This window comes from Felis catus, chromosome F2 (genome assembly GCF_018350175.1).
Source record: "Felis catus isolate Fca126 chromosome F2, F.catus_Fca126_mat1.0, whole genome shotgun sequence".
NCBI classification, from domain to species: Eukaryota; Metazoa; Chordata; class Mammalia; order Carnivora; family Felidae; genus Felis; species Felis catus.
This window is the reverse complement of record NC_058385.1, coordinates 11456450-11469207: the sequence shown is the minus strand read 5'-3', so window position 1 is coordinate 11469207 and position 12758 is coordinate 11456450.

Genomic DNA, 12758 nt, shown 5'->3' with positions numbered 1-12758 from the left:
GGATGTCTGGAGGAAACACATTCCTGGAAGAAGAAGAGTCCATCTAAAGCTGTGGGGAAGAACAATAAGGTGACTGGAATAGGGAGAGTAGGAGGGAGATTGGTAGGAGAGGAAGTTTTCAGTCCCTTGTGGTTATGTGTGTTCACTTCACTTTACCTCACGGTAAATACATTTTGCTTACGTGGAAGGAAAGAGAAAGAACATTTACCAGTCCCTCACAATAAACCCATAAGTGGGAATAACTACTCCCAGTTCATAGGTGAAGCAGTTGAGGCTCAGAGAGAATAAGTAGTTTATCCAAGGCCACGCAGCAAATAAGTCGCAGAGCCAAGGTTCCGTCCTTATGTCTCAGTGTCCTACATGACCCGTCCAAACTGCCTACTCTGCCATGCTGTCACCTCTGTGTCACTGCCCAAGCCTCGATAGAACCCAAGAGTAATCTGGATATGGGAGAAATCTTTTATGTTAGATTTTATAGCAGAACACTTTCTTCGCGTGAGAGATTTAGTCGTACTTGGAGGGCATCTACAGTTCCTGGTATCACATTTACTTCATTCAAATCAAACATTTTAGTTGCTGAATAGAAAGGAAAAAGTTAAATTTGCAGCAGCTATGTGGGGAAAAGTAAAGTCTGACAATTTAAAGGGAAGATAACAATACGATAAATACATAAAAACCGAATTATTTAATGATTAAAAATTGGGGGAACATAAGACAATGCTATTGTCCTTGGCATAAGATCAGAAAGACAGTCTCTCAGAAAACATTAGATGTGGCCCGAATGAAATTAATAATGTGTAGATCTCAGGATGGCCAGGGATTGATTTGGACAGGATTAAAAACATATTTTAGAAAAATCTAGTATTTGCAGATGCTTTAAACTTTTTCTGTAAGCCGTTTTTCTTGTAACGTTGTGCCCACATTCACAAGAGATTACTGTTGGAAATACCCAGAATAAATATTAGTAGCTCAGCACTTTTTGTGACAGTTTCAGATTTGTGGTTTGATAAGGTAGACGATTCTATGCTTCCTTCTTGCAGGTATCGTTATTAGTAGCAGCAAGAGGGGGCGTTCTACAAGCTGTTAGCATAGAGCATGAATCCAGCTTGTCAGCTGGAGAAAACGACTAAGGGCTGGAGATGCCTTCTCTTTCTTTCCCTTTCCCTGATGTCGCCGCACCTCGCCCTACTTGGACACGAGTCCTATTGTTTCGCCTAGTCAGGTGGCACAACCATGAATCCGGTCTAATACCTTCCAGTGCTTTTTTTGCTGTCTGTCTGGGATCAGCGGTATCATCCCACCTCTCGGTACCTAGGGGGCAATGATCAAAGAATCTTCTCTGAGAGCACAATTGTGTGGAGTGATGGAATGAGCACCTCACAAGGATAACGCTTCTTACAACCAAAATTTTCAGAAGATACGCACCCGATTCTGTGACTGTTTTCCCTCCTCTTTTTTTAGTTCCCATGAAAAGATGTGAGAGTGATTTAGCTAAGAACGAGATAAAAACATGAAGATTCTAAGCTGGGAAGCTATTGCTTATACAGAGATGGCCATTCTACCCTGTCATTCCCTCCTCAGCGCCTGGAAGACAGGCAAGGGCCTGAGCTCTGTCGACATTGTGCCCTTGAGTTTCTCTGGTGCTAAGAGTCGTGTTTCTGTCCCCTTATTTGGGACAAGAGCTTTAGTTCTGATGAAGCAGCATTACAAGACAGTTGATCCAAAGGTTAGACTATTTTAGCATTTCTCGGCAGCATTTGCCAAACTTGATGAGTCAGCTGGGCTGTTGCTGGTTTAGCATTATTTAGAAATATTTTTAGCCATTTGTCATCTGTTTCTGATAACTTGAGCTAAGGTGGCTTGCTGAAAATCACACGGGAACATGGACCCTGCTCAGGACTGCGATTCTGAACATATGCAGAGAAACGTACAACTGCAAATTCTGAGCATGGTCAGTTGCTTTCTTTCCGTCGCTCACTTCAGACTGGATATTATTAAGGAAATTGTGTGTGTATTTAAACATTTTATTTTGGTGAAAGCAATGTCACCAAGGGACTTAGATTTATAGTGTAGGCTCAAATTCTGCTTCTGGAGCAAACTTTCTTATTGGTTAAGGGCCTCTGAACGTCGATGTATAATTACAATGCTTTCTGAATCCAGTTCAGCATTTTATAAAATGATTGTTGTTGATTGTTTTTATACAAATTTTACATTGGCAAAATAACCTGTACTTGAATATTTATTTATTTATTTATTTATTTATTTATTTTGAGAGAGAGAGAGAAAACGAACCAGATGGGTAGGGGCAGAGCGGGGTGGGGGGCGGACAGAGGATCCAAAGCAGGCTCTGTGCTGACAGGAGACAGCCTGATGTTGGGCTCGAACTCACGAACCGTGGATTATGACCTGAGCCGAAGATCGATGCTGCTTGAGCCACCCAACCACCCCTGTACTTGAATATTTAAAAATAGATAATCATCATGTTCACTAAAGATAACGGCTTTCTCCTACTTTTCTTTTCATAGTTACAGTTAAAGACATTGAATTTAAAGTCCTCTATTTTGGAAAGAAATCTTTACTTAATTATGTTCATAATTGGAGAGTATCTTCTGTTGCATTAGAATAATTCTTCAGAAAAATATTATCATACCTATCTACTTTTTAATACATAGCAATAGATGTTTGTAGTCTAGGTTAGGAAACTTTCCTAATAATGGTCTATTATTTTCCCTTCTTTTTATTTTATTTTTAAATATTTTTCCTTCTTTATAAGGCTATAAATCATGTAGTCACAAACTTGCATTCCCAAAATTCATCTGTAGCTTATGTGATGAAGAAGCTGAAAATTGAAATGGACTCATGTCCATTTTAAGAACATGGACTTAAGGCTCACTTTCCACCTGAAAACAAATTCCTAATTTCTTCAGGTTGACGGGACTATAAACCAAATGGGAGGCAACACGCTTATGCACATTTTTCTGCTTTGTAGCTAGAAGTTTTGCATCCTCATTCTGCCTTTCCCAGTGGTTTCACAAACATTATTTCTCCTGTCCCAGCATCTATGTCTCTCTGTGAAACACTGGTGATCGTAGCTACCATTGTGAGTGGCAAGGGGGTTGCCTAGTACCGTGTTTGGTAGATGATGAACATTCACAAGTGGTAACTAATTTGAAGGAAGGGATGATGTGAGTTGAATCTCAGATAAGCCATCTTCTAGCCAAGTGATCATGGGCAATCTGGCTAATTTTTCTGAGCCTTAGTTTGCATATCTATTAATTTTCTAATAATTCTTATTCGTTTGGATTGCTGTCTAGGTAGTGCCTAGAAATATGATTAATAGATGCTGATATATGGTCATTATTACCATATATGACTATTGTCATTTGCCTTTCTTGATGCTCTTCTCATCTCTGTCTCCTTGACAGAGGTGTACCTCTGAAAGGCATGGACTTCTTGACTTTGTGTCTGTGCCGCAGGGGTGGTCTATCTCCCAGGCTGATCATTAGGGGCAGAGCACCTATCCTGCCCCTCATGTGTTCAGGGAGGCTCTCTGTTTCCTCAAGTGTGGATGCCAGTTGCAACCTACAAGATTTTGGCAGTAGCCTTCTGCAATTTTCTGTTGTATTGCTTAAACAGGGATTGCTTTGTTGACACACTGGCCATTTGGGAACGATTGCGGATAGTACTGTTGACAATCATGTTTACATTGCTGTTTGTGTCTTTTTTTCCTAGTTCTATAATGATTCAGGCCTGGGAGGTTCTATCCACACTGCAAAAAGCATCTTTTTCTTTCTCTCTTTTTTCCCCTTTCCTCTGTACACAACGTGCTCCTTATTTGTATGAGTAACCAGATCGCTGAGGTGTGTATCAAAATTGATGATGATGAGTGTATTTCAGAATCTTCTATCTTAGGAAACACATTACTAAGTTTCCACTGGCATAACCGAAGAACAAAATGAAACAAAAAACACACGAAACCAACTGAGAAAAATAGGCTAACAAGATGAGTCAAAGGGGGAAAAGTTTCAAAGTTTAAATAAGAGGTTATTATAAACAAGAAGACAAGGGAACGGTATGAGTGTTTTTATGGGTTTTGGGGTAAGCCAGACTAAAAATAAACCTATTAAAAGTATAATTTAAAAAACAGCACTATTACATATTTAGACAGATTGCAAATGCTTACGGCAAATATCTCTTCTGGCTGAGAAGTGGAAATTTTGATCAAATTTTGGAAAGGAAGGAAGAAAAAGTCTTTAGATAATTTACAACCTATAAATAACTTTTGGCAGGATGCTAAATTTGGTGGACGATATTTTCCCATTAAGGCATTTGCAGCAAATGGACTGGATTCTTAGGAAGCAAATCCTAAAGAAAAGACCATCAAATGTCTATATTCAACAGCTTCCATGTCATTAAAAATCCATATTCTAACCACAGAGGTGGTATGTGAAATAAGATAAATTTATAGGATGATTCCATTAATACTAAGTAATAAAATAGGCAAAAATAGCCTATCGTTATTAAAATCAGATCTATGATGGCCTGGAGCAGGTGGTAGGGGGAGATTAACTGGAAAGGGGCATAAAACAATTTTCTGGAATGACAGAAACCTATGTACATATTGGGTTGGTAGCTGTATAGATGTGTATATTTGTTAAACTTCACTAACCGCTAGTTATAAATATGAGTATTTTATTATATGTTAATTATATTTCGATAAAGTTAACTGAAAAATGGAATCTGTACTAATGCATAGAAAAGAACATAAATATTAATTATGAAACCTACTAAGAATTACAGACAATTATCACATATATAAAATATGAGTATGAATAGATATGAAACTCTCAGAAAATTAGAACACATGATCTCTTGAAATAAATCTTCAGTGGGTTGTTGATGAAAACTGGCTAGCTTTAAATCAAGAATTGCATGCTTATTTCTTGTAGTCTCATTCATTTAATTGACTGTTGGATCTGAGTCAAAATCTTCAGAGTCCAGATTCCTAAGGATTTGTCTACAGGCTTTGGCCACATAATAGTACAATATTTGGGTTAAGAGAAAAACAATCCAGACGTTCATTTAGATGTGCACAAACATCCAAAGACTCTTGGCCTCATATTTAATTTCCTCAGTAAAATATGTATTTTGGTACCAAATTATAAATATGTGAATGTTACAATCTTTTTCTGGTATCCCTCTGTAGTCTGATTTTCTCCCTTACATAGAAGGGTTCTGTGCAGAAGCAGGTTAAAGCAAACAAAACTCTGTAACCTTGGGGCACATATACAGGCATTCCTTGTTCTATTATGTTTTGCTTGATTGTGTTTTGCTGACATTGTTTTTTGTTGTTGCTATTGTTGTTATTTTATGCATTGAAGGTTTGTGGCAACCATGAGCAGAGCAAGTCTGTAGGCGCCATTTTTTTGCAACAGCATTTGCTCACTTTGTGCCTCTGCGCCACGTTTTGGTAATTTTCAAGTATTTCAAACTTCCTCTTTATTATTATATTCGTTATGGGGATCTGTGATCAGTGATCTTTGATGTTACTCTTGTCATTATTTGGAGGCACGGTGAACTACCCTCATATAAGATAGCAAACCTAATGGATAAATGTTGTGTGCGTTCTGACTGCTCAGAGCCATTCACCATTTCTCTCTATCCTCAGGCTTTCCTGTTCTCTGAGACACAACAATATTGATATTAGACCAGTTGATAACCTTATAGTGGTCTCTAAGTGTTTAAGTGAAAGAGAGTCACACGTCTCTCAGTTTAAGTCAAAAGGTAGAAATGATTAAGTTCAGTGGTGAAGGCAAGCTGAAAGCCGAGATGGGCCAAAAGCTAGGCCTCTTGCACCAGTTAGTCAAGTCACGAATGCAAAGAGAAGTTCTTGAAGGAAATTAAAAGTGCTTCTCCAATGAACACACATGCGATTAGAAAGTGAAACAGCTTTGTTGCTGATGTAGAGAAAGTCTGAGTGGTCTGGATAGAAGATCAAAACAGCCACAAGATTCCCTTAAGCTGAAGCCTAATCCAGAGCAAGGCCCTATCTCTTTCAACTCTGTGAAGGCTGAGAGAGGTGAAGAAGCTGCAGGAGGAAAGTCTGAAGCTAACAGAGATTGGCTCATGAGGTTTAAGGACAGAAGCCAACCACATAACGTAAACATAACGTAAAAGGTAATGTGAAGAAGCAAAAGCACTGACGTAGAAGCTACAGCAAGCCATCCAGAAGAGCTAGCTAAGATAATTAATGAAGATGGATACACTAAATAAGAGATTTGCCAACATAAATTGAAACAGCCTTCTAGTGGAAGAAGGTGTCATCTAGGACTTCTGCATAGCTAGAGAAAAGTCAATGCCTGGCTTCAAAGCTTCGAAAGACAGCCTGACTCTCCTGCTAGGGGCTAATGCAGCTGGTGACTTCAAGTTGAAGCCAATGCTCATTTACCATTGAACATCCCAGGGCCATTCAGAATTATGCTGAATCTACTCTGCCTGTGCTCTATCAATGGAATGCCAACACAGCCTGGATGACAGCACATCTGTTTCCAACATAGTTTATTGGATAGTTAAAACCCACTGCTGAGGCCTAGTGCTCAGAAAAAAAGGTTCCTTTCAAAATATTACTGCTCATTGACAATGCACCTGGTCACCCAAGAGCTCTGATGGCGATGTGTGGAAATAGTATTGTTTTCATGTCTGCTAAAACAGCATCTATTCTGCAGCCCATGGATTAAGGAGGAATTTTGACTTTCAAATCTTATTATTTAAGAAATACATTTCATTAGGGATAGCTGCCATAGACAACGATTCCTCTGATGAATCTGAGCAAAGTAACCGAAAACCTTCTGAAAAGGATTGGCCAGTCTACATGCCATCAAGAACACTCAGGATTCACGGGAAGAGGTCAAAACATCAACATTCACAGGAGTTCGGAAGAAGTTGATTCCAACTCTCATGGACGACTCGGAGGGGTTCAAGACTCCGGTGGAGGAAACAGCTGCAGATGTGGTGAAAATAGCAAGAGAATAGAATTAGAAGTGGAGCTTGCAAATGGGACTGGATGGCTGCAGTCGCATGATCAACCTTGAGCAGATGAGGAGTTGTTTCTTATGGATGAGCAAAAAAAGTGATTTCTTGAGATGGAATCTACCCCAGTGAGGATGCTGTGAAGCCTGTTGAAATGGCGACAAAGGATGTTAGAATATCACATAAATTAGTTGATGAAGCAGCAGTAGGGTTAGAGAGGCTTGAATCCAATTTTGAGAGGAGTTCCATGGGTAAAATGCTATCAGAATGGCATCATATGCTATAGAGAAATAACTTATGAAAGGAAAAGTCAACTGATGTAGCAAACTTCAGTGACTTATTTTAAGAAATTGCTACAGCCATGCCAACCACCAGCACCAACTCAGCAACAACGACCCCGATCAGTTAGCAGCCATCAACATTGAGTCAAGGTTCTCTCCCAGCTGCAAGCTCAGATGATGGTTAGTATTTAGTAATAAAGAATTTTTAGATTGAGGTATGTACTTCGTTTTGCAGACATACTGCTGTTGCCCTTAATAGACTACAACATAGTGCAAACATAACTTTTATATGCACTGGAAAACCAAAGAGTTCATTTGAATTGCTTTGTTGCAGTATTTGCTTTAGTGCCATGGTCTGGAATAGAACTCATGATACGTCCGAAGTATAGCCCATATGTGGTGGCAGTATTGTCACCTCAAAGGTGCTGCCTTGAACTCTGTGACTCCCAGAGAAACCCTACTATCAAGTTAGAAGGGAGGCACAGATAGGTGCCAGCCTCTGGGACAAGCAGCGGTTTACCAGGACTAAGCTACTGTGTTTAGCAGGGGGCCTCGTACATAGTAGGTATTCCAAAATACTTAAAGTTTAGAAGATATTCTCTGCCTTCAGCCATCAATTTTATTTCCCACTCGGAACACCATAAGGCTATAGCAACTAGTTATGCCTGCTCATTTTCCTAATGCCCTGAATTTCTTTATGGGTTAGAACTTTATTGGACGCCTTATTACAGAGTACAGTGCTAATTTATTATCCTACCTAAGTGACAATAAAATGAGAGCTTCCTCTGCAAACGTTTCTTATCATGATGAATCACCTAGTTATCAAAAGGTTGCAGTGTATTCCTTGGTGATCATGGAGTTCTACACAGGATATTTATTAAAATTTATCCAGGTTGGAGCAAAGCTTTACACATTAATCCAAGCCAGCCATAATATTCAATATGATTTGGGGATCTAATTTGGCTTCATTTGTTCTGCTTCAGGTAATGCCAACTTAATGATCCGTTTATGTAATTGTAGAACAATAATAAAAATGCCTAACAATTTTAAGATTCAGTGTGTTCCAAAACATTTCTTGTGGAAATCTAATATATCACAGGGTGATCTGAGGGGGAAAAAAAGGAATTTATGTCAATAAAGTTTGGGAAACATTTACAGTGCTGCAGTTTCATCGTGCCCATTTAGTAAATGAAAGTCTGTCTTAATTAGTTTGGGCTGCTGTAACAGAATACCATAGACTGGGTGGCTTCAAAACAGCACACATTTATTTTCCACAGTTCTGGAGGCTGGAAAATCCAAGATCAAGGTGCTGCCAACTTTGGTGTCTGGTAAGAGGGCCCGTCAGCTTCCAAGCTGATAGACAACGGTATTTTCAGTGTGTCCCCACAGAGCAGAAGGGGTGAGGGAGCTCTTTGGGTCTCCTCTCTCTTTTTTAAAAGATTATTTATTTATTTTGAGAGGGACCTAGACAATGCGAGTGGGGGAAGGGCAGAGAGAGGAGAGAGAGAGAATCCCAAGCAGGTTCTATGCTGCCAGCATAGATCTCCATGGGGGACTTAAACCCATGAAACTGTGAGATCACAACCTGAGCGAAACCAAGAGTGGGACTCTTAACCGACTGAACCACCCAGGTGCCACTGGGGTCTCTTTGTATAACGGCAAAGGTCCCCTTGTATAAGGGCAATAATCCTGTGCACGAGGGCTCCACCCTTTGACCTAATCACATTTCCAAGGGCCCTACTTCCTAATACTATTATATAGGGAGTCAGTCTTCAACACATGAACCTTGGGGGGATACCAGTATTCAATATATTGCATTCCATCCATGGCCTCCTAAACTCTTGTCCTTTTCACATGCTATATACATTCATTCCATCCCAATAGCACCCAAGGTCTTTACTCATTCTGGCATCAACTTTAAAGTCCAAGATCTCATCTAAGAATCATCTAAATCAACTATGTGTGTGACTCAAGGTATAATTCATCCTGGGGAAAATTTCTCTCAAGTTGTAAACCCGTAAAACCAAATATGTTATATGCTTCCAAAACACAGTCATATGACAGGCATGGAATAGCATTCTCATTCCTAAAGGAAGATATAGGAAAAAGAAAAAAAAAAAAAAAAGGAGTGACAGGTCCCAAGTAAGTCCAAAACCTAACGGGGCAAATTTCATTAGACATCAAGGCTCAAGGATAATAAGGCTGGACTGGGCTGTTTTAGGTGGGGTAATAATGGTGGTCCTCTCAGTGGATGTAAAACCTGCTCTGAGACCCAAAGACAGAGAAGAAGCTCTTGCCACTGGGCCATATTTTACATTTACCTACAGGATGCTAAAATGGTACAGCATGTGGTTAAGAGCATAAGTCTGGAGTCATGTTGCCTTGATGTAAATCCTAGTTCTTCCTGATTGTATAACTTTGGGTAAGGAATTGAACCACTCTGTGCCTCAGCTTCCCGATACGTTATTAATACTACCTATCTCAGACAACGTTATTAGGAATTGGATGAACTGGTACCTGACACATAATAAGCATTCAGTAAGTGCCAGTTGTGTAATTATAGTTATTTCCTTATGATTTCTGGTATTTGCCTCTTACTGGAGACCTGGTGAGCCTGGCTCATGAACTGGCTATTGGGAATACATGGAGTTTTAAGGTCTAAAAAGTCTGGGAAAATCAGGCCTGGCGTAATTCTCCTTTTATAACTGGGAAGGTTTTTCTCCTGAGAACTCCCATGACAAGATAATTTATGAGTCCCTTAAGACTTTTCAGAAAGCTGGACTTGTCTAACATGGGCATCCGTGTGCACTGCAGATGGCTGAAGTCGATGCTTACATGGCAGTACTCTAGACTCCCGTGGTAATTTCTGTGGTTATGATCAGCACTTTCAAGGCTGAAGAAGGCCAACCAGGAGCCCTAAGCTTCCTCTGACCTCCCCAGGGGCTGAGGGGATCCGTGTTCTAAGTACATCTGTGACCCCTTTGTGGCACACACTGGAAGGCTCTGGAGTAGGGGTTCCTGGAACTAGCTGTATCTTGAGATGTTATGGGGAAGCTTCCTCATGTGGAACCTGAAACATTTGGTAGGAGAGGGAAGTCATCACTTTGGTGCCTGAGTTCAAAAAGTGTCCCAGTCCCCCCAGTCACAGTCTTTCAGGGTTATAAATGGCTTCTGGAACGATTCTTTAAGAAGCCAGCCATTGTCAAACTCAGCTCCGAAGTGTTCTACACTCAGTGTGCCTTCTCCCTGCCCTTAACCATTTACTTCCCTCTTTTGGACCTGTTTGGACCCATTCCTTCAATATTCAACATTTTACCACTTAAAAGTGTAAAAACTCCACAATCCAACTTGATGGTGAATAAGGAAAGACTTGGTAGGTCAGGAGAAGTTGTCCTATCATTTCTCAGTGCAAACCATGTTACCCCATAGCTTGCTCAGCCTTTCTTAATGGTACGAAAAGCCCAGGCTCAGTAACAAGATCTTTTCTTTTTGCTGAAAAGGAAATGTAAAATATGTAAAACTCAACACATCCACAGGTTTTTCAAAACATGACTGTAATGAATGCAGATGGTTAACTAAATTGGTCATCTTAGTGAAAAAAAAAAAAAATAGAAGTCACCACTCTGGAAAATGTAGTACGTGTAGGATGCTTGATAATGAATTTCCTATATGTCTTCTCATCCACCCCTCCCCCCTAAATATTGGTCACCTTTGGATTTATATGCTTAAGCCATATGATAATTTCTGTATTCAAGTTTTCATTCATTTATTATTCAACAAACATTAACTGAGAGCCAATCATGTCCCACACACTGTGGTAGATGTTGGATGATAAAAGGATGAGTAAGTTATGCCTCTCTCACTCTAAAGAATTACTATTCTAGTGAGACAAATATGTAAACTGGTAAGTTAGAACATGTTATGAAAATCACCAAGGTAAAGGGATATGGATGATAAAGTCGGCTTGGGGAGGTTGAGAAGTTATTTTAATTGGCAGGTTCAAGGGCTCTTGAGACGGAACAGAGGGGATTGGAGGTGGAAAGAGGATATGTTAAGGAGGAGGAACAGAGCTGGAGTCGTATTGGGGGTGACAGTGATACATTTAGGGGGTCTGGAACCAGTGTGGGATAGAGGAAAGGAGATGGGTCGGAAGTCCAGAGTAAGGCAAGACTGGGCTGGATCTGTTGTGTCAGAAAAGAAAATTTACCTTCTGCCAGTTGGCAATGAAGAGTAGCAGGACTCTGCTTTATTTTTGTCAAGGCCTTTGGGAAGAATTGTGGTGAGACCAGATAGAAGATTCTTTCAAGATTCCTATCAAGAAATCATGAGTTCCACTAAGGATTGATAAGCAGTGAAGTGGATGGTTTTGGAAGGCATTTGGCAATCAGAAAACATAAAATTTGGAAATGTAAGAAAGAAAAGAATCAAAGATGATGGAAAAGTTTCTAGTTTGGAAGCTTAATTATTAAGAAAATAATTATCCTCAAAAAATTAAAAACAGAACTACTATATGATCCAGAAATTCAACTTGTGGGTATTTATCCAAAGATAAAAAAAATCACTGGGGCACCTGAGTGGCTCAGTTAAGCGTCTGACCCTTGATTTCAGCTCAGGTCATGATCTCATGAGCCACACAGTGTCCTAAGAGAGTGGTAAGAAGTATACTGAAGAGTGGAGAATGGATGGGGATGTGACAAGATTAGAGGCAGGGTTGTCAGGGATATGGTGATAATTTAGCTAAGATAGAATCGTGGTCTAAACTTGGAAAATGATAGAAGAGCTGGAAAAAATGGACAGAATTAGGCAGAGGGTACAATAAGCTGGATCTAATGACTTCTAATATGTGTGGGATAAGGGAGAAAGAAGAAATGGGGGTTCAGGGACTTGAGAGACCAAATATGGGAGGTGGAATAGGTTGTGGTGGAAAGAAACAATAAGCACCTTTTCATTGTATTTTGAAATCACTAACTAAGCATCTAGTTGTGTGTGGTTGACATTATGTGAATTTTATGCACTGAGACATGGTAGTATTTACTTAACAGTATTGTTATATAGGTGAGAAAATCCCCCTGAAATAGAATATTCACTTTCACATGACTAAGTTCTTAGTCATTTGCTTTTGAGTTGTCAGTCTGTGCCCATATAAGCAAGAAGTGGCTACAGGAATCATCTTATAGAATCTGAAAAGTATCATTGGTCCCCCATGTGTGTTAGAGTTGTGCTCGAGCCACCTGGGGGAGATTGCCCCAGAAAATCTACTGCAATGGAGGAACACCTGGAGGTCACAATGGAAGCTCTGGCCTGTGGTTTTCAAAATCAGAGATTTCATCTAACTCCTTGAAAGCTTCTAGAAGCTTCAAGTTGTACTTCCTACAAACTCGAATCAAATGTAACCTCATCCATTTGCACTTGCACTTCCAAAAGGAAATACTGTTCTTGGTTATGAAA